The following is a 26,366-nucleotide window of genomic DNA, read 5'->3' on the forward strand; positions in this document are numbered from 1 at the left end:
TGTTGGGATGTCTTAAATATGAATTGCTCTTTACCTTCAAGTTGTTAAGCCAGGCCCCTTTGAAAGGTACTTATATATCATGTCATGTCTGAGAGATATACAGATTTACAGCCATAAGTCATGTCATAAGTAAATAACTTGTTCTACAAGTTATTTACTTATGGTTACAAATTTATACACCCACCCTAGATAGGTTGAAGAATTGTCTTCAACCTATCTTGTCTTGTTAGTAAGGTACTAACAAGAGAACAAGTATATATATATATATATATATAGCATGTCACTTCTGGAATAGAATCTGGGAAAGCCTTGATGGTTGGAATTCAACCTCCAAGGATGCAAATGGTACCTGCCATTCACTATTACCTAACATCTACTATCCACAGAAGTCATATTTGTTAACTAAACATAAATATGTACTTATCTCACTAGTTTCTAAGTATATCAGAGTACCAAACTGTCACTTAGAATGATAACTGAAATAAAATAAAAACATACACTGCTTAAAATAGAAATACTTTCAAAAGAAAATCCGAAAAAAAGACCTCTTAATAGTCTTGTGGTAGAGAAAATAATTTTAAATTATGTTAATGTGCCTTTTCTTTCTGCAGTTTTTTGTGCACATCCTCACATTGTTCCAGAGGCATCCATATGGCCCAGAGAAGATTAGGATTATTAGGGCAGGATTGCAAAGGTAAAAGGAGAGTTGATAAAGAACTTTGGATATCCAGATCTTTGGTAGAGGCAGTAAGACAATAGTTTTTAACAACTGTTTCTGTTGAAAATGAAAGGGATTTTCTAAAATCTTTTAGCTTTAATTAACACATCAAGAACCAGGCCTGGAGCACAAATCAGGCTTATTTATGCTTTTTCCATAACACAGCAGACATTCTATTACTTCAGCTGAGGTTTATTGTCCTAGGGAGAAGGATAGGATTTAGAGGAAGCCCATTCAAGAAAGGAATAGAAATGGGGATTGGGCAGTAGGAGGGGTGTTTGTCTGTCAGTGAGGAATTCTTCTGTGGGAAGAAAACAGGGAGAGGTAGGGGAAGCCAATGAGAAGACATGTGTCCTGATGTCTCCTGGTATGGAGGGGGAGTTGTGGTTGTGCTCTGGAGGAGACTTCAGTGGTGGCCCCACATAGTGAACTGGCCTGTGTTTAGCTATCCAGAAACTTCCTCAACTCAAGTTTCCTCCTGTATTCTGGAAGACAGCAGGAGGATGATGGCATGTGTGTTAAGCTTTAAAGAGGGTATGCCCTCAACTGGAGTAATTTTGTTCCCAACTTGGCAAGCCTCCATAAAGTTTACCCAATGAGGGGTGCCTGGGTGGCTCAGTCAATTAAACATCTGACTTTGGCTCAGGTCATGATCTCAAGGTCTGTGATTTCGAGCCCCATGTTGGGCTCTGTGCTGGTGGCTCGGGGCCTGGAGCCCGCTTCGGATTCTATCTTCCTCTCTGTGTGCCTCTCCCCCTCTTGCGCTGTCTCTGTCTGTCTCTGTCTCTCTCAAAAATAAACATTTAAAAAATAAAAACAAAAAAAGTTTACCCAATGAGAGCCCAGAAAAAAAAAATAGGCATAATCAGTGAGACCAGAGGGGCCCTCTGCCCTTGGATACAAAGACCAAGGGACACCCCCAGCCCCACTCCCTATAGCCAGGCACCAACTTTGCACATCTGGTTAACACTTCAAGTTTTCCAATCATAGATTTCTAATTTGAGAATTAGCCTGACTTTTATGGTATAGGGATTTATATAACCTGGAAACCACAACAGATTTTGATTGTTTACTAAACAAACAGAAAGAGGGAGGTGGATAATTCTAAAACTTCAAGCATTTTCCTGGAAAGGAGTATTTTAAATGGAAAGAACAAGAAAAAACAACAACAAACAGAACTACCAAGCTGAAGTTTCTCTACTACCCAGGAGGAAGATGAGCCTGAAGACTAGATCAGTTTCAGAAAAATAAAGACGTGGGATTTAGTTTGCATATATGAATTTGGCGTGTTATCTTTTGATCTCACCAGTTTTGTATCACCAGTGGATCTACCACCAAATCTGGCCTTGCTATGAGTATTGAAGCCTTTTCTGTGGTATCTGAATCAAGTGCTTTGCAGGAGTGGGTCTGGGTGGCATGAGGCCTAAAACCTGTATGATTAGGAGGAAGGAAGGTCTTTTAAAAAAATAAAATTACAAATACAAATTAGGTACAAAAGTAAATATTTAGAAAGAAAAAAATAAATCACAAGTTACTGGATACCTGAAGATTCAGTTCCTTCTTCTGTGATGCCTTTACCTCCAAAAGGGACCCACGCAAGTTAAGGGACCTGGGGCTCAAACGTTATTAGCTTCATGTTAAATCTCTTGTGCTCGGTTCATCCCAATAGGTTATCCAGTTTTCTATAAGAACCTACATTGCAAGATTAAGTCTATGGTCTAACGAGAGGCAAACTATCAGATGAGAAGTGGATAGCCTACTTCTTTTCTACAACTGTGTTAGAGAAATGTGATCAAGTTCATTATATGCTCACCCCCATACCTCTTGTCTATTCTTCTGGGGACCCGGGATGCTCAATGGATCCTCCTCGACAAAATGGGAGAAATTATTGTTACTCTTTACTCCTGGTGAAGGTATTAGGAACATTTACTATTAGCCAGAATATGTTTAGGGGGCAGAAGGGAGAAAGAACATTGCTCAGCATTGCCATGGAAGCTATGCTAAAAATTCTTCTATGGCCTTTATTTTCCTATGGAGGAAAACTTTTTGCTTCATATTTTTTCATAATAAAATCAAATTAAACATATATTGAACAGTTAAATAGCACAGTTTTCTCCACTGGGTAAATTAAATGAGACAATGTATGTGAAGTGCTTTGTAAGCGTACCATGCTAAATAAATGTAAAATATTTTTATTATTGTTATTATTGCTATTATTTCTACTGCTTTGGAGTATGAAAGTTAAATTGGTCACTAAATATGCCTAACTTTGTCATCAGGGTGTTGCTGAGACTCTGAAATCCCAACTACTATCTTCCTTTGGGGAATACCAGAGAAAACTGTATGGGTGAAAAGAACATTTTAAAGAAAGTGTTAGAAACAATCAGCATGACTTCTGTAACACTTCTGATTTTCCAGACAAAAGCGATGTCAGGCATCTGCCTCTCCAAGTTTGTCCTTTTGATGGCACACAGAAAGGGATGCAGGTTTTAAAGTAGATGGACCAACAGAGATTTCATTTCATCTCTGGCTTATGGCCTAACATCCCTTCCTCTCATTCTACAGGTTTTTTGCCCGCCTGGTTTAGTGAGAGGGTTGCCAAACAAGATTGAAAACTAATTGATTTCCCATTTTGATACAGCTACATTGCTGGACATATTTTTCTTTAGTGGTGTTAAATATTTAATGGAATCTTAACAGAAAAATTCTGTGTGTGTAATGTAAACATATTGTTAGGTTGCCTAAAAGGATCTCATCTTGATTAACCTGGATGTCAGGAGTATCAATAGTTCCTTCTCAGGATTCCAAAGAGACACCACCAGTGAAAACCCCACATGGTGCTGGGGACTACTATGCCTTTTCTGTACAGCCTAGATGTAATTATGGTGAGAGAGCTGGTCCAACACTACAAAGGGTTCGATCCCTTCATCTGCACATCTGGTTAAGTTTTCAGTGTTCCAACTATAGATTTCTAATTTGAGAATTAGCCTCTCTGACTTTCATTGTACCGACATTTATATAACCTAAAAACCACAACAGATCCTGATCATTTACTAAACAAACAAAATTTTCAAAACTTAAAGCAACGTGTTTATTTTTATGAGGCAGACTTAAAACAATGGGTAAATGTTGCAGACAAGAAAATTTTGATCCTAAACAATAAAATTATTTAAAAATGATTCTCCAGTTAGGCCAGCTGGAGGATAGGAACCAATGACAGAGGCCTCAGCTCTGGGTGTTTCTAAATAAACTGACGGTTACCAGCCATCAAGGATGATGTTGAGTTAGTTTGCCTGGTTACCTTCCAATCCTGGACCTGTCCCCAAAGTACCACTGTTAGTTCGGGCCCAGCTTATCACTTCCTTGGATTATATCAACACCTGTTTGGTTTATTTCCTTATCTACAGTGTCAGTCTCTAACATCCTGTTTTCCATATTGACACTTAACAATCTTTTTTTTTAATAGCTTTGTAGTAATTCACATACCATATTATTACTTCCTTTAAAGTATACAGTTCAGTGGTCTTTAGTATATTCACGGAATTGTGTATCATTGTCACAATCTACTTTTTGGACCATTTTTATCAGCCCCAAAGAAACCTTGCACCCATTAGCAGTTCACCTCATTCCTGTCCCAGTTCTATGCCCCTGTCCCAATCTACTTTCATTCTCTATAGATTTACCTATTCTGGACATTTGATAGAAGTGGATTTTTGTGACTAGCTTCTTTCTCTTAATATAATGTTTTACAATGTTCATCCATTTTGTAGTACTTATCCATACTATTTATTGCTGAGTAACATTCTATTTTATGTATATACCATATTTTTAAAAGATATTTATCACTTGATGAATATTTGGGTTTCCACTTTTTGGCTGATATGAATAATGTTGCTATGAACATTCATGGCCAAGTTTTGTGAAAACATGTGTTTTCACTTCTCTTAGGGTAAAATTACTCTATATGCAACTGGATGTTTAACATTTTGAGGAAATATGAGTGTTTTTTCAGAGTAGCTGCACCATTTTACATCCCTACTAGCCATATGTCAGAGTTCCAGTTTCTCCATCTTTGTCAACACTTGTTATTGTCTATCTTTTTGGTAATAGCCATTCTAGTGGTTACAAAGTGGAATCTCATTGTAGTTTTGATTTGCATTTGTCTAATACCTACTGATGTTGAACATCTTTTCCTGTGCTTATTGACTATTTGTGTATCTTTTTTGGAGAAGTATCTATTCAAATCCTTTCTCTATTCAAATCATTGTTTAATTAGGTTATTTATCTTTTTGTTATTGAGTTGTAGTAACTCTTTATATGTTCTAGATAAAAATCCCTTATCAAGAATACAATTTGCAAATATCTTCTTTCATTTTCTGTGGGTTGGTTTTTTCACTTTCTTGACAATATCTTTTCAAGCACAAAAGTTTTAAATTTTAGTGAAGTCCAGCGTATCTACTTTGTTGTTGTTGCTTATGCTTCTGGTGTTGAGTGTAAGAAACCATTGTCTAATCCAAAATCATGAATCTTTACTCTTATTTTTCTTTCAGGAGTTTTATTTATTTATTTGTTTATTTATTTATAAATTTTATTTATTTATTTTGGGGTAGAGAGAGAGAGAGAGAACAAGTCGGAGAGGGGCAGAGAGAGAGGAAGACAGAGGATCTGAAATGGGCTCTGTTCTGACAGCAGGGAGCCCAATATGGGGCTCAAACTCACAAACTGCCAGATCATGACCTGAGCTAAAGTTGAATGCTTAACTGACTGAGCCACGCAGGCACCCCTCTTTCAGGATTTTTACAGTTTTATTTCCTACGTTTAAGTCTGTTATCCATTTTGTTAATTTTTGTATATTGTGTGAAGTAGGATTCTAATTTCATTTTTTGGTATGTGGATATGCTGTTGTCCTAACACCATTTGTTGAAAAGGTGATCTTTCTTACATGTAAACCTAAGGGTTTCATTTCACTTCACACTCAAAATTCTTCAGGAGCTCACTATTTTGTATGGTACTGGTTTCTAGACTTGGGCTTCCTGAAGTAGCAAAGTAAAATAAACAATTTTGGGAGACTTACATAAGGTTTTAGACTTTCCATTATTATTCAGAAGAGAAAAAGGTAAAACAAATAATGTTTATACGTTCTCTACATAATTTAACAAGAATGTTTTACATAGATGCACCTTCCAGTAAAGAAAATAATCTCAGAGGCCAAGGATTGTAAGTAAATTTAACTTTATTAAAAACTGAGCAGACTACCCCCCTAAAATGCTTTTGTGGAATATGAAATATTTATCACAGTCTGTCATTTGGGAAACACCATGGCTCCTCCTATCTAAGAAGCTTTATCTTTTGTCATGTTCTCCCTATATGCCTTTATGATTCAGCCATACCACACAAACCTGATTTATTTTCTTTCTAATAAGAATGTTATAATAGTAATACAAAGGCCATAGGTGTGTAAGAGTTAGTTTCCAGATGATCTGATCTACATTTCTTGGTTAAGGAATTGGAATAGTCAACATGAGTTAAATCTCAACATCACTACCAAGTAACTATGGACAAGATTTTGACTCCGATTTATCACCTATAATTAGAGATCATAGTGACTGTCGCATAATGTTATTATGGGAGATCAAATGATTTAAGAAAAAAATGTAAGTTACCCAGTGCAGAAGCTAGATGCATATTAGTAGATCAATAAACATCATTTGTGTTTCTCAGACCTATATCAGTGATTTGCAACCCTGACTACACATTAGAATCACCTGTGTAGTTTGAAAAAGCCCACATCTCATTTATAACCTAATCATAAAATTTATATGGCAACTTAAGGAATATGGAGTAGCCAAAACAATCTTGAAAAAGAAGAAGAAAAAGTTGGAGGACTCACACTTTTTGATTTCAAAATTTACTCCATGCATCTACGATCAATTGATTTTTGACAACAGGGCCAAGCCAATTCATTGTGGGGGGAAATGTTTTTGCCACAAATAGTCCTGGGATCACTGCATATCTACGTGAAAAAGAATGAAGCTGTGCCCCTTCCTCACACCCTACACAAAGATTAACTAAAATGAATTACAGATCTAAGTATAAATTAAAGCGATAAAACTCTTAAAAGAAAATACAGGAGTAAATATTCCTGACTTTGGCTTAGGCAATTTCTTCTTAGACATGACATCAAAAACACAAAGGACAAAATAAATGTGTAAATTGGACTTCATCAAAATGAAAAACTTTTGTTCTTGAAAGGAAACTGTCAGGAAAGTGAAAAGACAGCAATAGCAAATGAGAGAAAATATTTGCAAATTATCCATCTGATAAGGGATTTGTGTCTAGAACACATAACAAATTATGATAACTCAATAACAAAAACAAAAGGATGCTCACTTAAAACATGGCAAAGGATTTGCATAGACTTTTTTCCAAAGAAGATTGACAAATGGAAAATAAGCACATGAAAAGATGTTCAACATCATTAGGTATCAGAAATGCAAATCAAACCCAAATAAGATACCACTCTACATCCACTAGGATGAATAATACCAAAAAGATAAGATAATAACAAGTGTTGCCAAAGATGAAGAAACTAAAATTCTCATACATTGCTGCTGTGGATATAAAATGGTGTAGCTGCTCTGAAAGACAATCTTGTCGGTTCCTCAAAATGTTAGCACGTGATCCAGTAATTCCACTTCTAGGTATATATCCAAGAGAAATGAAACCATGTGTTCAAACAAAATTTGTTCATGAATGTTCATAGCATAATTATTCATATCAGTCAAAAAGTGGAAACAATACAAATGTTCATTAGCTGATAAATGAATAAATAAAATGTATAGGTATATATCCACATAATGGAGTATTTTTCCATTATAAAAAATAGTGAAGTGATGATACATTCTACATACAGCATTGATGAACCTTAAAAATATCATGCTAGATGAAAGAAGCCAGTCACAAAAGGCTATCTATTATATGATTCCACTTATATGAAATATTCAGAACAGGAAAATCTGTACAGACAGAAAATACATTAGTGGCTGCCTAGATCTGGGAGGTGAATTAGGGATATTGGGGAGTGACTACTAACGGGTACAGTTTTGAGGGGGGTGATAAAAATTGTTTTAAAATTGATTGTGCTGATGGACACACAGCACAGTACTAAAAAACCCTGAATTATAAACTTTAAACGGGTGAAATCATGTGATATGTGAATTATATATCTCAATAAACCTTAAAAAAACACACACCATCCTACTTCCCAGAGTTTCTGATTTGGTTGTTCTGACACACAGGGGCTTAAAACAAGTTGATCACTGGTAATCCTAAGGTGCTTTATCAACTTCTTCCTTCAATTTTCCTGACCTGTCTACTTTAGAAAAATGTATTCAATCTGTCACTCTGCACCTTTCTTTATACCTGCTATTTTCTCACTCTATCTCCACTTTGATCAATATCCTCACTCTACCTTTACCCTCATATCTAAATATCCCCTCTGAACTAATCAATATGTCTCACCTTCTTTGGATCCTGTTCCAATCTCATCTCCAGGAGATCTTGAATGACCCGCCCCACTTTGCTTTGATAGTCAGCACTGGCTGTGTTCTCCAAATTGATCTGTGCATATGCACTCAGGCTCCCCAACCTCTGTCAGGGAGCAGGAAGAAACTTTTAAGGGAAGTAGTTGTCCACCCCGCCCCATCATTTCACTGCTGATACAAATGAAGTCCAGAGGAATTACAATTCACTTCTAAGTATCGGCCTACTTGCATCTCTTGACATTTTGTTTTTTAATTATTTCAAGTAATTCCTCATGTATTTATCTGCCTGATTAGACTACTATCTTCTTGAAGGTATATAGTAACTTCATCCCACATGATTTTCCTGTGTCTATGAACAATAAAATATATGCTTGCTCTAATGAGCTGATATTTCTACTGTCTTAATGAAATCTCTTCTTATATGATCCAAGGAAGCTTTTACTTTTAAGGGCATTAAGGCTATTTTACAAAAGGCAACAATCAGCTAGTCTATTTTCATTTCACAGAGGAGAGAGAATTTAACCTGCCGAGGGAGACACTTAGATAAACTTGGGCAAATTATTCTACTTTTCTGAACCTCCATTTCTAACTATAAAATGACAGAATACCTATTGTGTATGCTTTTCATGAGTATAAATAAGTTAATGCTTACCTAATATCTAGGAAGAGCTTACAAATATGCCTGCTCAGGCAATGTTAGTTACTTTAATCATCATAGTCATTATGATGATTGGGAATTTCTAACCTGAAGTTAGTCCTTAGCAGCCCACAGACTTTTACATAGTTGGAATGTAGTTTTGCTTCAGAGCACTGAAGCAGTTTTTCACTGGCCTGTTTGAGTTAATACAGTTTCTTAGATAGTTAACTTCCATCCAATGAGTATAAATGCTTAGAAAACTGTATGCAGCAAATGTTCAAAATAGTAATTTCCACCTGCTCATGCATCAAACTATATCTCTTAAGGAACTGGCTTTATTAACTGAGTAAACCTCCTGACTCTAGCTTTCAGAAAAGTAAGAGCCTGTGTCCCAGAGCACACAGTGTTTCCAACAAACAATAACATGTGCCATGTGGAGTGTTCTCATTAGTTAGGTTCTTCCATCCATTGTTAAGTTGAAGTTTTGTTTCGAAGCTGAGTAAACCTGACTTAATTGGCTTTCCCCCCCGTAGCAGAAGTTTTGGGTAAGATGTATATCTTGAAATCTAATTACATATCTTAACTGTAACCTGAGAAGCTTAAAATTCACAGATGCATTTTATCTGTCAAATATGGAGACAGTTGGCAAATGCGGGCCATAAAGGTGGAGATTTAGTACCCAACTGCTTGAGTTGTTGCTGCCTTCCTATGTTTATTACTTCACAGTTAATCAAGGAGATAACTCCCAGGAGTTTGGTATCTTTCTCCCTATGCTCTATAGGATGAAGTGGGAAGGAGAAAAGAATATTCTCTCTGTAACACGTTTCCAAGTGGAATGAGTCATTTGCTTCACAAGTCCTTGAGTTAAAAACCAACATTAAGTGTTTTAATCAATTTCTGAAATCTTTTTTAAAGCCAACAGACCGGGACATCACATTATTGCTACTATTTGTATACAGTTCTTTTGGTAATACAGTAATTGTATGAATATGTGCATACAATTAGAACAGATATTCAGAAACAGGACTGTTCAACAGCCATCAAAACCTTATTTCTACAATGACCTGGCAGTTTTACCACCAAGAGCAACTATATTGAAATAATTTTTAAAATATGGAAGCGCTAATCATTGAACAGAGCATAGTTCCTTTGCTGAGTATTAGAACGACAAAAGGTTTTACATGTATGTAAGTTTCAAAACTGATGTGATTACCAAAGATGAATAAAAACAGACAAAAACCAAAAGTGGCTCTAAAAGAATAAGAGCAGATGCATTCTCCATCACCAGCTACCTCAGTGCTACCCAGGATAGCTTTTAGGAAGACAAGCCTTTCTACTTCACAAGCAATTCCCAGCTACCTGGGGCAATTACGGATTTCTTTCTTAAATGACTAGATACAAGTGTCACCAGGTTTCTAGACAAATGGCCAGCATGATTCACCTACTCAGGAAATAAACTAATTATGGCACTCAATCAAGTTACCCTAGAAATTCTGCTGATCAGAAGTTCTTCCCCTTCATTTCATGGTCCAAAATAAGCAGAGCTAACACTTCCATCTTCCTCCTCCCTCCCTGTGCATATATTTTGTTACTATTATACAACTTTCACATGTTCCATTTTTTAAAATATAGAAAATCCAAAAAATGAAAGAAATAAAGAAATGATGTGCCAAACACACACAGATCTAAAGAGAAACTTACATGAAGTCAAATCAAAATAATAATTGCTCAAAAACGTTAAGGTTTCTTGTCCTTTAGGAAAAGACCTAGGTGTTTCTTTGAAACACCCTTGATAACCAATGTACATTATCTTAGGAATGAAAAGATGTTTCAACATTAGAAAATCTATTAATGCATTATACAATATTAGTAATCAACAAATTAAAGAATAAACAATCCATGGTGAACTCAACAGATGTCAAAAAATATTTAATGAAATTTAACATTTACTTATGTTTAAACTGTTAGGAAATTAAAGTAAAAGGGAACTTTCTAAACTTGATAATTATTATTTATCAAAAATCTATAGCAAGGATCAAGCTTAACAATGAAACTTAATGTCACCATTAGAGTTAGAATAAGACAAGGATGCTTGCTGTCACTATTCTAATGCTGTTAGAAAGTCTCAGTCAACACAATAAGACAAGAAAAATAAAACGAGGTACATATTAGAAAGATAGAAACAACGCTGTATTTCTGTATAAATGGTCAGTTTGTTTACATAAATAATCGATGAGAATCTACACACTGTTAGAATTTACTACGTGTTCAGCAAGGTGGCTAAATACTGGATCAACATAAAAACAATGGCAGGATTTTTACAGAGCAGTAACAGGTCATTCAAGAATAATAATATAAAAAGTACCTCATTCACAACAATAACTAAAATATAATTAAGAATAAATTTAACACATGTGTTGATCTCTGTGAAATGTGATATCACTTTATATCAATAGATTGACAAAAATCAGAGTCTGATATCAAGTGTTGAGTACAGAAACAGTTTCTCTCATCCACTACTTGTGAGGATATCAATTGGCACAACGTTTTGTAGTACACTCTTGCAAAATCAAAGAAAAGTGAAGACATATACTTCCTTTATGTTGTAATTTTACTTCTAGGTATACACTTTACACTAAGAAATCCTCACACATATGACAAGGAAACATGTTGAAGAATGTTAATGGTAAGTATCATTATTTGTAATACGAAAAGACTTTAAATGATAAATCCGAACGTTTATGGAGAGAAAAATGGGTAACTGAATTGTGGTATATTCACACTGTGACACTGCATAGCTATGTGCAAAAATATGGTTAAACATCAATAACAAGGTAGATTAAAAAGGTTGGACAATAATACTTTAGACTTATATAACGTGAATAGTGTTTGAACAAAATATAGTATTTATAGACAGCTTAAGAACACACAAAATAACATGCTATAGTTTTATATTGCTTAAGGATGTATATAGACAGTTGTAATATAAAAACACATACTAGACTGGTAAACCCAAATTCAGGGCAGTGGTTGCCTCCAGGCAGAGAAAGGCAGGAGCAGAAGCAGGAGCAGAGAAACAGGAAAGAGACACAGGGACTTCAACTGCATCTGTGGTGTTTTGTTTTTAAATTCAACAACAATATTAACAGACCTCAAAGGCCTGTGGCAAAATCTGTGAATTTGATAGAGCTGGTGGCAGGTATTTGAATGTTCATTATTTTCTTTCACATATACATATCTCCTTATATTTGAAATATTTTTTTAATAAATAAAAAAGGATCTGTGTGAAAATCAAATGTTGACAGCCAGAATCCTAGTTTCCTGGGAGGTTGTGATTACATGATGATTTCAGAGGTAGCTTCTCTTTTCTTCTAGCAGCCAACTAGCCTCTGAATTAAGCGGTATTTATATATTAAGTGCCTTCCATTTGTCAGGCACAAAGCTAGATTCTGGTGATAGAATGGTAAAACAGCCAGGCATAGAAAGGATATGTATCACATTCCAGTGGGATTACAAATGTACATCTACAAACTATGAGAAATGCCATGAAGAGAAGCAGGGAATTATGAGACAGAATAACCAAGCAGGGCCAGGGCAAATACCATGGCAGTCACTGAAGTTTGGCTACCTGAAAGTTATCCACGTGCCCCCTTCTTCCTGGCCTTGTTCTACTACAGAGGTTGGGAAGCTAATATTGATTTCCCAGACTCTTTTGCACGTGGCACAGTTCTAACTAATTAGACATAGGGGTCTCTGAAGCCAGTGGCCCTTTCTGCACAAAAAGAGCATCACTAGAAAAAAAGCCTTTCACCCTCCTTTACTCCTAGTATATTATTCTGTCTGCAGCATGGATGTGATGCTGGGGATGGACTAGACATCTTGATATGATGCAGATGGAAGCCATATGCGGTGAGGGGTGGAGCACAGTAATGGGCTCCTGGGTCCCTGAAGTCAGAGCTGAGCCATGGTTTGGACGGACTGTTTACTCTGAACTTCTTTTTAGCTCCTACTGGCTGGAGCCTCTATTAACAAGATTTCCTCTTATTTGGAGGCAAAATCACTCCAAAAAGATACCTTCTAAAAGAGGCGATATTTAAGTTGAGAAGAGAGGAATGAGAGGGAGCCAGCCCTGCAGAAAGCAGGAACGGGACAAGGAAGTGGGTAGGTAAGCAAGCCCAGCAGAGAGGGAAACAGTAGGTTTCAGAGGGTTGGCATGTTTGAGGAACACAAGAAGCCCACTGATGCTGGAGCTTAATAACAGGTGTGTGATTGCTTTGCAACTGGCTGGGAATCTGAATACTTGACTATCTTGGGCTCCAGGTTAAGAACAGTGGAGTTGGTCTGAAAACAAAGCCTCAATAGCAGCCAGGTAGTTGCTGTTTTCAGAGACTTCTTTCTATAAAACAAAGAACCCCTAATCCATCTACTTGGATTTTTAAAACTGAACTCCACCAAGTCCACCTTTAGTTCAGAGGTACAACTTTCACTACCCACCTCCTCCACCGCCTGGGAGGGGAAAAAATTAGCATCCCCCCAGTCCCCTTGACATAAAGGAAATTGCAATGATAGGATTTAACCAAAGGCTAGCCAACCGTGTCTTAGGCATTCCCTGTGCTCCAGAAGTTTCTATTTTGCTCTGTATTTATCTGAATGGGAAGAGGCAACTTCATTGTTGAAAAGAGTCTGACTTGAAAAACACAACAGAAATCTAGTTCCTTTAATCCTGTCCTCACTGGGCACTAAGGAAAGGGTGGAAAGGGTTGGCTGATTTTCTAATGTGCTTCCTATTGGTCTATTTCCCGGATCTTATACTCTTCTGGCAAAGGAAGGTTATTTTACAAGACAGTATTTACTGAGCACCTGGGTAGGCAGATTGCCAGTTCAGGCAAGAAGCCCATGGCTTGGAGGAAAATGTCCATTTTCATCTGAAAGGTCTCAATTTGATGGGTATTCTGCAAGTTTCCAGTTGGTTATTTCAGAATAGACTTGGATATTTGAGTTTCCGGGCCTTTCCCTCCTCCTCCCTTTAGCTTTCCGCAACTAAACTACAGCTATCTAATTCTTTTGATCTTTCATCCACGTCCTTTCCTGAATTTATTCACTCTTTTTGCTATTCTCTGCTCTTCTTCCAAATTGCCTGAGCTTCCCCAGTAATGAGGTGGTGGGAAGAGAGCGTGTGGTGCCAGGTGCTGCCCAGCTCCAAGTGTCCACAGAGGAACTGTTACTCCGTGCCCTTCTGCACAGGCAGCCTCAACCTGCCCTTCCCTTTCATTCTGCCAGACTGCCTGGCTGGCCTGAATTTAATTTGCAGACCACTATGCCCCCTGGGCCTACTTTGGCATCGCTGTGCTCTGGCGTCTGCTTCCCTGAGAAAAGCTCTGTGTTTGGATTCCCTTCCCCCAGGTGAACGCACTGCCTTGCCTTTTTCAAATGCTCACAAAGTTACTATTCCCAGCCGACATACCTCAAGTCTCCCAGGTTGTTTGCCTTTTATTTCTGTTGCCTGAGCTGCTCACGATACTTTCCAAATTGAAATTATTAGTGAATTCCAAAAATGAGCAGCTTCTTCCTTTTCTCCACCCAGGTCATGAATAAGAATGCTTCAGTAAGAATCAGACCCACAGTTGCCGCCACAGCATATTAGGTGATGCATCTTCTTAATCCTCCTTCGGTGGTAATCCCTCCACCAGCAGCGCCGTCAGAACCTTCTTAGTTTCCAGGAGTTTTTCGGCCCATTTTAAACCCACATATTCAACCTTCCAAATATTTATTGAGAATTATGCTAGAAGCTGCAAGAGATTCTAAATCATCAAAGACACAACCACCACCCTTCAAAAGGGTTCTGTCACTATAGAGTATATACCATCTTCAGTATTTATCAAACACCTTAAATGTGCCAAGCACTATTAGGTGCTGAGGGTTTGAAGAGGAAAAGTATGGAGTCCCAGCGAGTTTCCACCATTGCAGATAATGGCATGTTATTATAATACAATGTAAAAACAATAATGGGATGTACACCTGGGAAGTCCATCTTTCAGCCTCTGCCTCTTCATCTGTAAAATGGAACCAACCTTCTAAGTTGTGGTGAAGGCTTACATAAGTTGAGGAATGGACAACCCTTAGTGCAGAGCATGACACAAAGTGTTAAGAATATTACTAGTAATAATAGTTACAAGTATGATAATACATGGTTATTATTGCTAGTAGTATCATTACAATAATTTCCACATTCAATCTGATTGATCATGGCTGTCTGGAACATTGTGATGAGACAATTCAGAAACGCTTACTAGGTCCACTAGCAAAGAACACCGGGATGGGTGGCATACTATGATGGACAGGAGGAAGAGATGGCTATGTAAGTGTTAATTCACCCTGATGCACACATCTAACTACACTACAATTGACAGTGTAGCCCTCTGACTTAGGAATGCCACAAAGTGTGTAGGAGGTAACTGACTTTACATTTCAGGATAGGAGGGAACTGATGTCATATGGTAGGATCTTAAGTCACTCTGTGGACGACTTTGGTTTAGAAACCCCAGAAGTGTTTATTTATTTATTAAAATTTTTTTAATGTTTATTTATTTTTGAGAGAGAGAGACAGACTGCAAACAGGGGAGGGGCCAAGAGAGAGGGAGACACAGAATCCGAAGCAGGCTCCAGGCTCTGAGCTGTCAGTATAGGGCCCAATGTGGGGCTTGAACTCACACGTGGTGAGATCATCACCTGAGCCAAACTGGGATGCTTAACCGACTGAGCCATGCAGGCATGCGAACCCCAGAAGTGTTTTTAAGCCTGAAGAGTCTAAGAGGTCAAGTGAAACTGGGAGTGGAGATAAGAAGTTCTACCAAAATGAGGTCCTTCCCACCCAAGGCAGTCGCAGAAACTCTAAGGCAGTGGTTTGCAACGACTGCTCCATGACGAACTTCTGACTGATCTGAAGCAAAATAGGAATGGTAAGGACAATGGAGGGAGGATTTCATGCAATGAAATGTCCTTAATTTAAAGAACAGATATTATGTTCTTCCTATTTTGTGGGTGTTAAAATGCCGTCCTTTTCATAGAAAGATACTTTGAAGATTCTCCCTTCTGTATCAAGTCTCAGAATGTTCTAAGTTCCATAATGTTCATTTCTCTGAAATCTTATCTACTCCCATGACTTTAATACCATCGATATGCTGACAACTTCTAAATATGTATCTAGCAGCAAAATATGTCTCCAAACTTCTGATTCATATATCTGCCTGCTTGGGATATCTCATAGGCACCTTAAACTTAACAAGCCCAAAAAGGGATCCTTTCTGCTTCTATGTGTTCCTCTTTTGGTCCTTCTATCTCCGTAAATGGTATAGGAAATGGCAAGTTGCTCAAGCCAGGAATATTCAGTCATCCTCAATACCTCTCTCTTCCTTCCCTCATCCCTCATCTATCAATGAGTTTTAGCAGTTCCAGTTCCAAAATATCCCTCAAATCCAACGACTCACCATCACATGGCTGTCACACTAATCATATCTATAGCACCAACATTCTGTTCCACCTGATCTCACTCCTTCCACTCTTCCTGCCCTCCAATCCATTGTCCAGTGGCATTCAGAGGACTCTCTTAAAATTCTTTAATAATTACTTTCCATCACTCTTGGCATAAAATTAAAAATCCTCATCATGGGCTACAAGGCTCTGTATAGTCTGAGACCTGCTGAAGCCAAGCACAAGTTTATTTTATTTTATTTTTTTTACTCTTACAAAAGTTTATTTAACAAAAAAGTTCAATATGAAAATGCACATGGCCTGATTTTTATATTGTAGTAAAACAGGTGCTATGAAGAAGGGATATTCAGAAGCAGCTGATTTCTTCTGGTGAACACACTCATTGTTTACGCTCATTGCAAGGCTTCTAACATGATGACACTATTCCCTCATATTACCACCATTCTCATATTGTGCTGTTGCCCACAGTTGCCATCTGCACACATTCATCTATCACAAGATTCAAAAAAGGACTGAACCCCTGCAATATTCCTTGGAAATGTCTGCCACAATTCAATTTCAATGATAATTTCTTGTCCATAAATGTTTTTAACTCAACAGGGTAGGCTTTGCTCATGGTGTCTACTTAGCAAGCTCAAAGATGCCTCCAAACCTCCCAGTACAATTTTAAAGTTTATTTATTTGTTTTGTGAGAGACCGAGACAGCATGAATGGGGGGAGGGCAGAGAGAAAGGGAAAAAGAGAAAATTCCAAGCAGGCTCCATGCTGCCAGTGCAGAGCCCCACATGGGGGGGGGGGGGGGGCTCAAACTCAAAAAAACATGAGCTCATGACCTGAGCTGAAATCAAGAGTCAGATGCTCAACTGACTGACCCACCCAGGCAACCCTCTCCCAGCACGTTTTAAAGAAGGGTTTCCTGACCTTTTCTGTCTATATAAAGTTAATGTGTTACGTGCTCTAAGAGAACCATTTTATTTATTTCCTTCACAGTCCCTATCTCAATGTGAATTTTACAACTATTAGTATAATTTATCAATAACTGTCTCCCCCACCAAGCCCATAAAGTATTTGAGGGTATAGATTACAACTAGCTTTGTTTTTCATTGCATTCCCAGGGCATACTTTTACAGTAGCAGCAGATAGTATGTGCTCAATAGATAGTCACAAATTAACAAATGAGTGAAAAGGGAAAACAATTTACACATCTTTAATTGGTAAACTAAAAAGGTGACCTTAGTAGGGCTCCAATTAAGAATTTCTTTCCTGGTCTCCAAAATTCAAAGTTTGAGGACTACTGCTCTGTGGTTGAAAAAGATCCCTCATCTGGACCTCTGGATATTGTAATGGCCATACAAATGACCTTTGAAAACTTATGGGAGATGCTAGTAGGTAGGGACCAGCCATTGTTAGACTGGTTCTCTGCTCTTTGGCAGAGTTTCTTTGGTCTGCAGCAGTTTCTTTGGTCTAATTGTAGTTCTGGAGCTCTGGAACTCTTAAATGAATGCCAAAGGAGAAAAACATAGAGAATCATGGTACCCATCTCAAGTTTAAGCTTTGTGTTTCAGAAGAACTTATTTGCATATTTTATCTGTTGTGCTGATAGTCTAAAGAAAGAAAAAATTGTTTATGGTAAAACCTGTCCAAACACCCATTGGCTGTACAGTATCCCAATTCATAATATGTGGGCTATAAATCAGAAAAACGAGATTCTAAGCCAGCCAATCAGATTTACATTCCCAGTAGCAGCTTGTGTTATAGCACTTGGATTGTTCTGTCAAATAATTTATTGAGACCCAGATGCTCCAGTTCCCGATCTTCCCTGAATAAGTGGTTGTCAGGTACTCCTGTCCAAAAAACAAGGCAGTTGGTATTTAATATAGGCTCCCACACTCGTCAAATGATCTCCAAAGAATATGAAATTGCTTGTCATCTTTGTCAAAATTACATATGAATGGGATATTTGCTGTGTTGTAATTAAAAACTCAATTAAAAGAAATTCTGAAATCATTATCAACTTTCTCAGGCATGAGTTGTTCTACCAAAAAGCAAGCTGTTTATAGCTTAGGCTTTTACCAGCATTCAGCAGATGGCTGAATCCCAAAACAGGCCCAAGGAAAGGATGAGATCTGGACCAAGGTGGAGGCATCCTAAAGAACAAGAGCAAGGTGCAGGCAGTGACATTACCTGTTAGGTGGCAAGTGCCCTAATTCTGGCACTTGTGTGTATAACTGTAATTCTATAATTAGATGCTATCATTTCATTAACGCTGAGGACCACTGTCCCTAATGAGTCTCTTCAAAATGAACAAAGAGGAGGTAGCTTATCATTATGGACCTCACTTATCCTGGGCCTATCTACTAGATGAATATTATTGGAAAAAAGTAACTGCATTACAGTGGGTGCCACTGAATGTAAGCACATTTGGTTCTCAGGGAAACGATTACCCTAAGTGGCCAATCATTAATGACTCCAGACAGTAGGCATCAGTGATGAGAGAGAAGTAAGCATGTGGGTATATCCAAAAAGGAAACCCATCATTTTACAGCCGTACAGCTGAAGCTGGGTGAGAAAGCAGTTCCAGCCTCTGCCTGAGGCCAGTTAAGCCAGGCAGTTTCTTAAATCAGAGCATGAATTGTTAATAGTAATAATTCAACAGCAGCCTCCATTTATTGAGAACTTACTATGTACTTAGCAAGAACGCTAAGCCCTTTAAATTCATGATCACACTCAATCCTCGCAACAGCCCTCTGAGATATGTCCCAGAGTTGTGAAGTCAGGAAGCAAGTCAGTTTGACTCTAAAACCAGTACCCCTCATCATAAAGTTGTACATTCTAGATCCAGACTCAGTAGAGACCAGAGCCGCTGGGATATTTTATTACCAGTGCATAGCTAGTAGATCTGGGGTTAAGGCATCTGGGTATGATGCTGAGCCCAAGAGCGCCTGTGGGCATTTTTTTCTTCTATTCATTTGGAGATTGTTTGGGCATAATGAAAAACACTATTTTTTTTAAGGAGAAAATGGCTTAGTCTTTGCTTCTGTGATTGTAACACTAACCAGCAAACAGCAGTAAGCTTGATTTTTAAAAAGCAGTGCTGATTCAAATTTTCCTAACTTCCTACTAAGGAAGTACTACTGCTAAGTAGTAGGGGAAGTACCCCTACTAAGGGGTAAAGAGTACTCCTAATCTGTAGGTTAAATCTTCTAATGAATGGAGGTAATGTATATTGGATTATGCTGTATCAGAAGCTGCAGCACCCTTTTGTACAGAGCTGCCTGTACAGAGTGACAGGTGTTCCCCTGCCAGGTAGGACAATGGGGATGACTCAGAAAATCTTCACTGTCCTAACTGTTATTCCAACTATATGATTTCCATACCACGTGCTTCACTTTTTGAAAAAGTGAAGACAAGTGCGACGAGAGCAGAGTATGCATATTGATGAAGTGTGGGAAGAAAGGTTGAATGGAGGGGTGAGGTCTAATAAGGCAAGGCCCCTGACAGCCAGAATATCCATCTAAAGGGCAAATGCTCCTGGGAAGGTTGGCCCAGCTAGTTGGGTGTCAGATATTTATATCTTGGAATGAAATAGTTTATAATTTATTTGAATGAGGACAATCAATGGGTATTCCAAGGGGAACACTGTGTGTTGGGGGTATCCAGCACCGCTGGAGAAAAGCCCATGCATGGAGATGGGAGAGGAGCAGCATGAGAACCAAGGGTACAGAGGGAATGTTTCAATGGCTGGTGAGACAGCAACCCTGAAAGGATTATGAGGGACTTCTGAAGGGTATTTTATCTGCTAAGGCATTGTATGGGTCCTCAGGGGAATGAGTAACTAAATGCTATGAACTCTGTCCTAAATCCTTGAAGCATGACCTGCCTCTCCTTCTCCCCCACATCTTCTCTCTTCCTTCTAGTTGTCCTTCCAGTCTCAGAGGCTTAAGAGTTTAAGTCCTTCCTGCTTAAGACTAACCTTTCCTATGGATACCCCACCCTGCCTGGGCCACCTCTCTCACTTTCCTTGGGAACACACTACATCATTTTTTTTTTTTCTCTTTTACCATGTAGGCTTCCCTTTTCCCACTATTGGTTCATTCTCTTCAACCTCCACCCTTCCTTCAACGACTCTGCTCTTAAAATAACCTGGTCCTGATTCAGAATTTCCTCCAGGTGCCATCCTATCCCTCTACTTCCTCCCATCCAAAATTCTCTGCAAAGAAAGACTGTGCTCACTCGCCCCAGATTCACTCCTCAACTGACTGCAATTAGGTTTCTCCTGCCACCTTGTAGTGAAACTGCTCCAATAAGGTCCCCTAAAGTCATGGCTTTCTAAATTTACAGGATTTGTTTTAAGTCCCTATACTGGATTTCATTGCTTTGGTTTCACTTTGGATCTTACCACTTTCCTGAACCTCTACTCTTCTGGCCTCTGTGATATGACACTGCCCTGGGTCACCTCAGACCCCATTTCACTGTCTCCTGGTATCTTTCTTGGCTTTCTCATTGGCCCAACTTTTCAATGCTGGCATTCTTAGGCTTCTGTCTTTACCTTTTTTCTGAGGGTTTTAACTACTACTTTTATGCTTATGACTTACAAATCTGAATTTCCTACCCAGATCTGTTGCTCACAAGTCAGGGCCATATATCCAATTGGTTCTTGGACACCTTCAATCAAATGTCTTATAGAAATGTTGAGATAAACATGGCCAAAAAATGGACATATATCTTATCCCCTCTACCTGATTCTCCTTCAGTATTCTGTGTATAAATTGTACTGCAAATCATCGAATCAGTCAAATTATAAACTTGAGGGTCATCCTCACCAGTGCTCATAAAATTAATCACCACACATTGCCATTCTTTACTCTTTCAGATTTGCCTTCTCTGTTGTATCCAATTCTCCCTGCCTAGGTTCCTGCTCTCACAGACTTTCACCCGGACTACAGCAATATCCTCCTCATGCTCTCCCTGACCCTCGAATGAACCTCCTGTACTCCCCCTGAGTGCCTACGTTATGCCTTGGCCTCACCGGGTTTCCATCACCAACAGGGTAAAACCTGAACCTTTAACCGAATATACAGGCCTTCTATGATCTGGTCTCTTGAGACTCACCTTTTGCTATTTTCTGCTTGATATTTTAAGCTCTAGTCATACTGATCCTTTTACTGACTGGGAATATACTGTGCTATTTTTCAACTCAAGGCTACAGTCATGCCATCTTCACCTGGGACTCCCTTCTTCTCCTCTCCTTAACTTTCTCTGACATCCCTAACTCTAAAAACTTAGTCAGGGATCTCATTCTATGTTCCTAAGCACCTGGCTTGTCTCTTTTATTGCACTTACAATACATTTGACATTCTCTATTTCCCCAATATAATCATAAATCCTTGAAAGTAAAGATCAGTATTATCATTTCTCTGAATCATCAGTGCCTAAAGTAGCTCCTGATACATCATAGGCATTGTTCTGATTTTTATTGAATACGATAACAGCAGAAACAAATATGTGTATAGAACTTTAGATTTTTCAGATTGCCTTCCACACATCTCCTTTAATTTTCATGGCAATCCATCCTGGCTATTCAAAATCTATATCTTAAAAAAAAGTTTTTTTTAATGTTTATTTATTTTTGAGAGAGAGAGAGAGAGAGAGAGAGAGAGAGAAAGCTGGGGAGGGGCACATAGAGAGGTAGACAGAGGATATAAAGCAGGCTCTGAGCTGTCAGCACAGAGTTGGATGTGGGGCTTGAGCCCACGAACCATAAGATCATGACCTGAGCTGAAGTCAGACGCTTAACCAACTGAACCACCCAGGCACCCCCAAGACGTATATTTTATTTCACTTTACAGCATATGGAAATAAATGGCAGCTTTAGCTGAGAACTACCTGAGAAAACAGAAAGACATTATTAGAACACAGCTCATCTTTACTGTAATACAAATTTTTGGTACCCTCCTAAGTTAAGTTTATGCATCCAGAAATACCCAAAACCATCACCACCAACACCAACAACAACAAAAATAAACAAAACCAAAAAGACAAAGTGTTTTTTGAAATTCCCCATTCACTGTGTAAGTCGTAGTTTATTCCAGTGTTTCTGAGTTCTCAAACCAATGATTCATAGTTATTTCCTATGTTGTTTGTAATGGGTCATTTTACCTGTTTCTCCAACTTTTTGAGTAGAAATTTTAATCTTTCCTTGGTTAAAGATTTCCAGTTCATTTGCAGTTCCCAGTTTCCATTTTGTATTTTTACCTGATTTTTTTTTAACCTTTAGATGACAGACAAATTCACATATTGGATTTTTATGTAAAAGCATCAAACTGAAATGCTGTTTAAGGCTTCTATTGTCCAGTAACAGTAGAATAAAATAGTTATTAAATGCTATTTTTGCTCATGAAGCAAATATAGTTAAGTTATAAAACCTGTAGCCCATCACCAATACTATTTAATTTTTTTTTTTTAGACAAATAGCTTTACCTCTTGACCTAGAGAAAAAGGAGCCTTATAGCAAAAAACAAGCTCATGCATTAAAAGCTGCTCAGAATTTTAATAATGGTTTGTCCAATATTTGAATTCACTTCCCTAAAGATAAGAGAAAGCAAATTAGATTATTTAGTTACTGCTTCCCTACTAAGGGGAAAAATAACATCTGCATAAGATATTAACACATTCATATTCTGTTTCCATTTCCAAGTGATTGCTCTACAGAAAAACAGTTATTTTTTTGATAGACAGCAAACACAAAACTCAGAATTCTTGTCCTAACATCTTTATTGGCTGCTACATGATCTTGAAGGATAATACTCCTTTGCTTCATTTTACAAAAGCCATGAAAATTAGAACTTGGCCATTACCAAAAAGACAACAGTTTGGGCCTAAAAGAAATCAGATTGTTGTCTGGTGATTACTGTCCTATAAAAGAAAACTATTAATTTCAGCAATGACACTAGAATTTCTGGGGCTTTGTTTGCACATAAGCATGAAGTCCAGATTTGCAAATGCCAGACATAAGATTGTAACAAAGGCTAGTAGATTTTCCTAAGTTTATAAAAATAATAGTAAAGATTTATAGAGCACTTATTTTGTGTTACTTTTCTTTTTTTAATGTTTATTTATTTTTGAGAGAGAGAGAGAGAGAGAGAGAGAAGAGGCAGGGGCAGAGAGGGAGGGAGACACAGAATCCAAAGCAGGCTCCAGGCTCTGAGCTGTCAGCACAGAGCCCAATGCAAGGCTCAAACCCAAGAACAGTGAGATCATACCTGAGCTGAAGTTGGACGCTTAACCGACTGAGCCACATAGGCACACCATGTGTTAGATACTTTTCTAATCACTTTACAGGTGGCAAGAATTTTGTCCTCCCAATCATTCTGTGAGCCTAAGATCAGAACTCATAAGATTGCTCTCTCACCTCTACCCCTTCCATGCTCTATTGTCTTGAGTATGTCTATTCTGTATTCCTTGCAGGTGATTTCATACTGAAGACTCTCTTACTTGAAAAATTGTTAGTGAAGTCACAGAAGCTTAGCAAGTTAGAGCGAACAAGGATCCGTGAAATCATTCAGTTTAACCAGGACCTAGAGAAGTTCTCTGACATGCCAGGTGTTGTATACTTAGTTGGTGGCAGATTAGAAACTAGAGTGTACTATCTTGACCTCTGTGTACCCCATGATTCCATATTCCTTTGTTTCATGTGAAAGACAAGATACCCATTTGCTTCAAACAAATCTCTTGATCACCTGCAACGTGTCAGGCACTAGTTTAGACACTGGAGATATGAATAGGAAGAGACAATAACTTATCCTTATGGAGTCACACTATTCAATTCACTAAATAAACAAGGATTTATTGAGCACCATTTATGCACCCAGTTCCAAAGAAGATCTACAGAGGTAGGGATGGGTGTAGTGGGGAAAGGAAGAGTACAAGAGGTGGTCCCTGATCTTTAAGGAGTTACACAAAAGACAACAAGAAAGCAAGAAACACTCATAGGAAAATTAAAAAAAAACAACAGCATATAGTTAAGCTGTAAGGTAAATGAATACCAAGGGATTTCAGAGAAGGGAGATCCAGAGAGTGGGCGACCTGTGTGTGTATACCATGGAGAAAGTGGAGAGGTTGCCTACCATGGAGTATGAAACAGCCCAGAGTTAGAGACACACACAGACTTTAAAAGATAGTGCATAAAGTAAGAAATGGATAAAATGTAATATATACCATTTGTGTAAATCAAAATACAAACAATAATAATTATTTGGCAAACATGTATGCAATCAAAAATGCACATAAAATACAACAGAATGCCTGTCTATGTAGAGGAGGGGAAGAGGAATAAACATAATATAGTAATTAATTGATCGATTTAAAAATAAGATCAGGGCACTCACAGACCAAAGGATAAAAATGTGTCATGGCCTAATTATATCAACTCTGTTGTCAAGTTTCAGGAGAAAACTCAATATAGCCTGGGATAGATGGAGTGCAGCTTTGTAGGATGTACAGACCATATTCACGCTGAGAGAGGAATGGAAAGGTGACCTGGGTAAAGGGACAGTATGAAAGGAAAGAGACCATTACGCCAGGAGAGGAACATGCATGTGGAGAAAGTAGAGGAACTATGAGCAAACACAGGCTTGTGTCTCTTACGGGAACCCTCTGAAGTCAGGCAGAGGCCTGGAGCTGCTGTGGTAAGAGACAGGCACTGAGGGTGTTGCCTGAGTAGGTGACTGATCCAGAGAAAGAAGACACTAAGGAAGGAGAGCCTTGGCGTCCATCCTCGGGATAAAGGACACAGGCAGTGAAGCATATGGGAATTCAAGTTGTGTACGGATGAGTGGTGTCCCTGGGAAAGAAAGGGAGACGAACAACAGACGCCTATGCTGTGAGAAGATCATAAAATGTGACAGGTTGTATCAGTTTGGTTCTCTGTGTTAAGACATTTGTGAAAGTTCGCTTCAGCGAAGACGTGGTTCCTGGAAACAGTTAAGTGGGTCACTTGCTTAGCTTTCCTTAGTGGTAGATTAATTAGCCAGCTGTAACTCCCGGATCTCTATTTTTAAATAACGACTTGCATAAATCTCCAAAGACAAGAACTCACCACTAGTATACAGCATATTCCGGCAGCTGCAAGTTATTATGCCCAGTGGAAATTAAATATCTTTTAGGGAAATCATGCAAGATCTCATGACAAATATGAAATTAACCCCCGCCACCTCTCTGCCCAACTCATTTCTTCGCTCGCCTGCCATCCTAATAGGCAGAGTCTCTGGGGTCCTGAAATGACAGCAGACTTGGCAATATTTTAAAAAGGCATTATACATCTATGAGCATTAGAATAACATAGAGCCTTTGTCCCCGATTGAGCTAGAAGCTCTGGAAATCAAACATCAATAAACACACACGATAGGCCCCTCCTAAAAAACTATTAACTCATGGTCAGGCTGAGATGCTTATAACTCCAGAGATGTAAACAAACAAACGAACAAACAAGCCATTTTATTGATCATTTTAGCTGTTTCGTTTCCTTTGCTTAACACCCCCAAATTCCCACTTCTCTCTCTTTCCCTCTGACCGAATGCATTCTCATTCTGGTTCTTTATTACTTCTTTATTTTTTAAGCTCCAGATTTCAGATAACATGTGACTTTTTACTTTCCCTTTTCATTGCTTGGTTTTTTACATTAGGTTTGGGCTCCTGTAGTTTGTAAAGATATGAGACATCGTGTCCTCCCTCAGAGTGAAACAGGAAAAAGAGCAAGAGCAGAAGCTGGCCATGAGTGACTCCGATAAAGCTGCACACAGTTGGGAAGGGGCCTGAGGTCCGGAGCAGCTTTGGGTATTCAAATGCATTTGGAGGGGCGCCTGGGCGGCTCAGTCAGTTAAGCATCCAACTCTTGACTTTGGCTCAGGTCATGAGCTCGCTTGGGGTACTCTCTCTCTCCCTCTCTCTCTGCCCCACCCTGACTTATGCTCTCTCT

The 26,366-nt window shown here is 38.4% G+C and overlaps 1 protein-coding gene and 1 pseudogene across 2 annotated transcripts in view; both read right to left on the minus strand.

Annotated features, from left to right (window-relative positions):
- Positions 1-26,366, minus strand: part of ST6GALNAC3 (ST6 N-acetylgalactosaminide alpha-2,6-sialyltransferase 3) — a 535,521-nt gene that overhangs the window by 74,454 nt on the left and 434,701 nt on the right. The window lies entirely within an intron of this gene.
- On the minus strand, positions 15,504-19,076 carry LOC125912499 (small nuclear ribonucleoprotein G-like; annotated as a pseudogene).

The sequence above is a fragment of the Panthera uncia genome (genome assembly GCF_023721935.1).
Source record: "Panthera uncia isolate 11264 chromosome C1 unlocalized genomic scaffold, Puncia_PCG_1.0 HiC_scaffold_4, whole genome shotgun sequence".
Classification (NCBI taxonomy): Eukaryota; Metazoa; Chordata; class Mammalia; order Carnivora; family Felidae; genus Panthera; species Panthera uncia.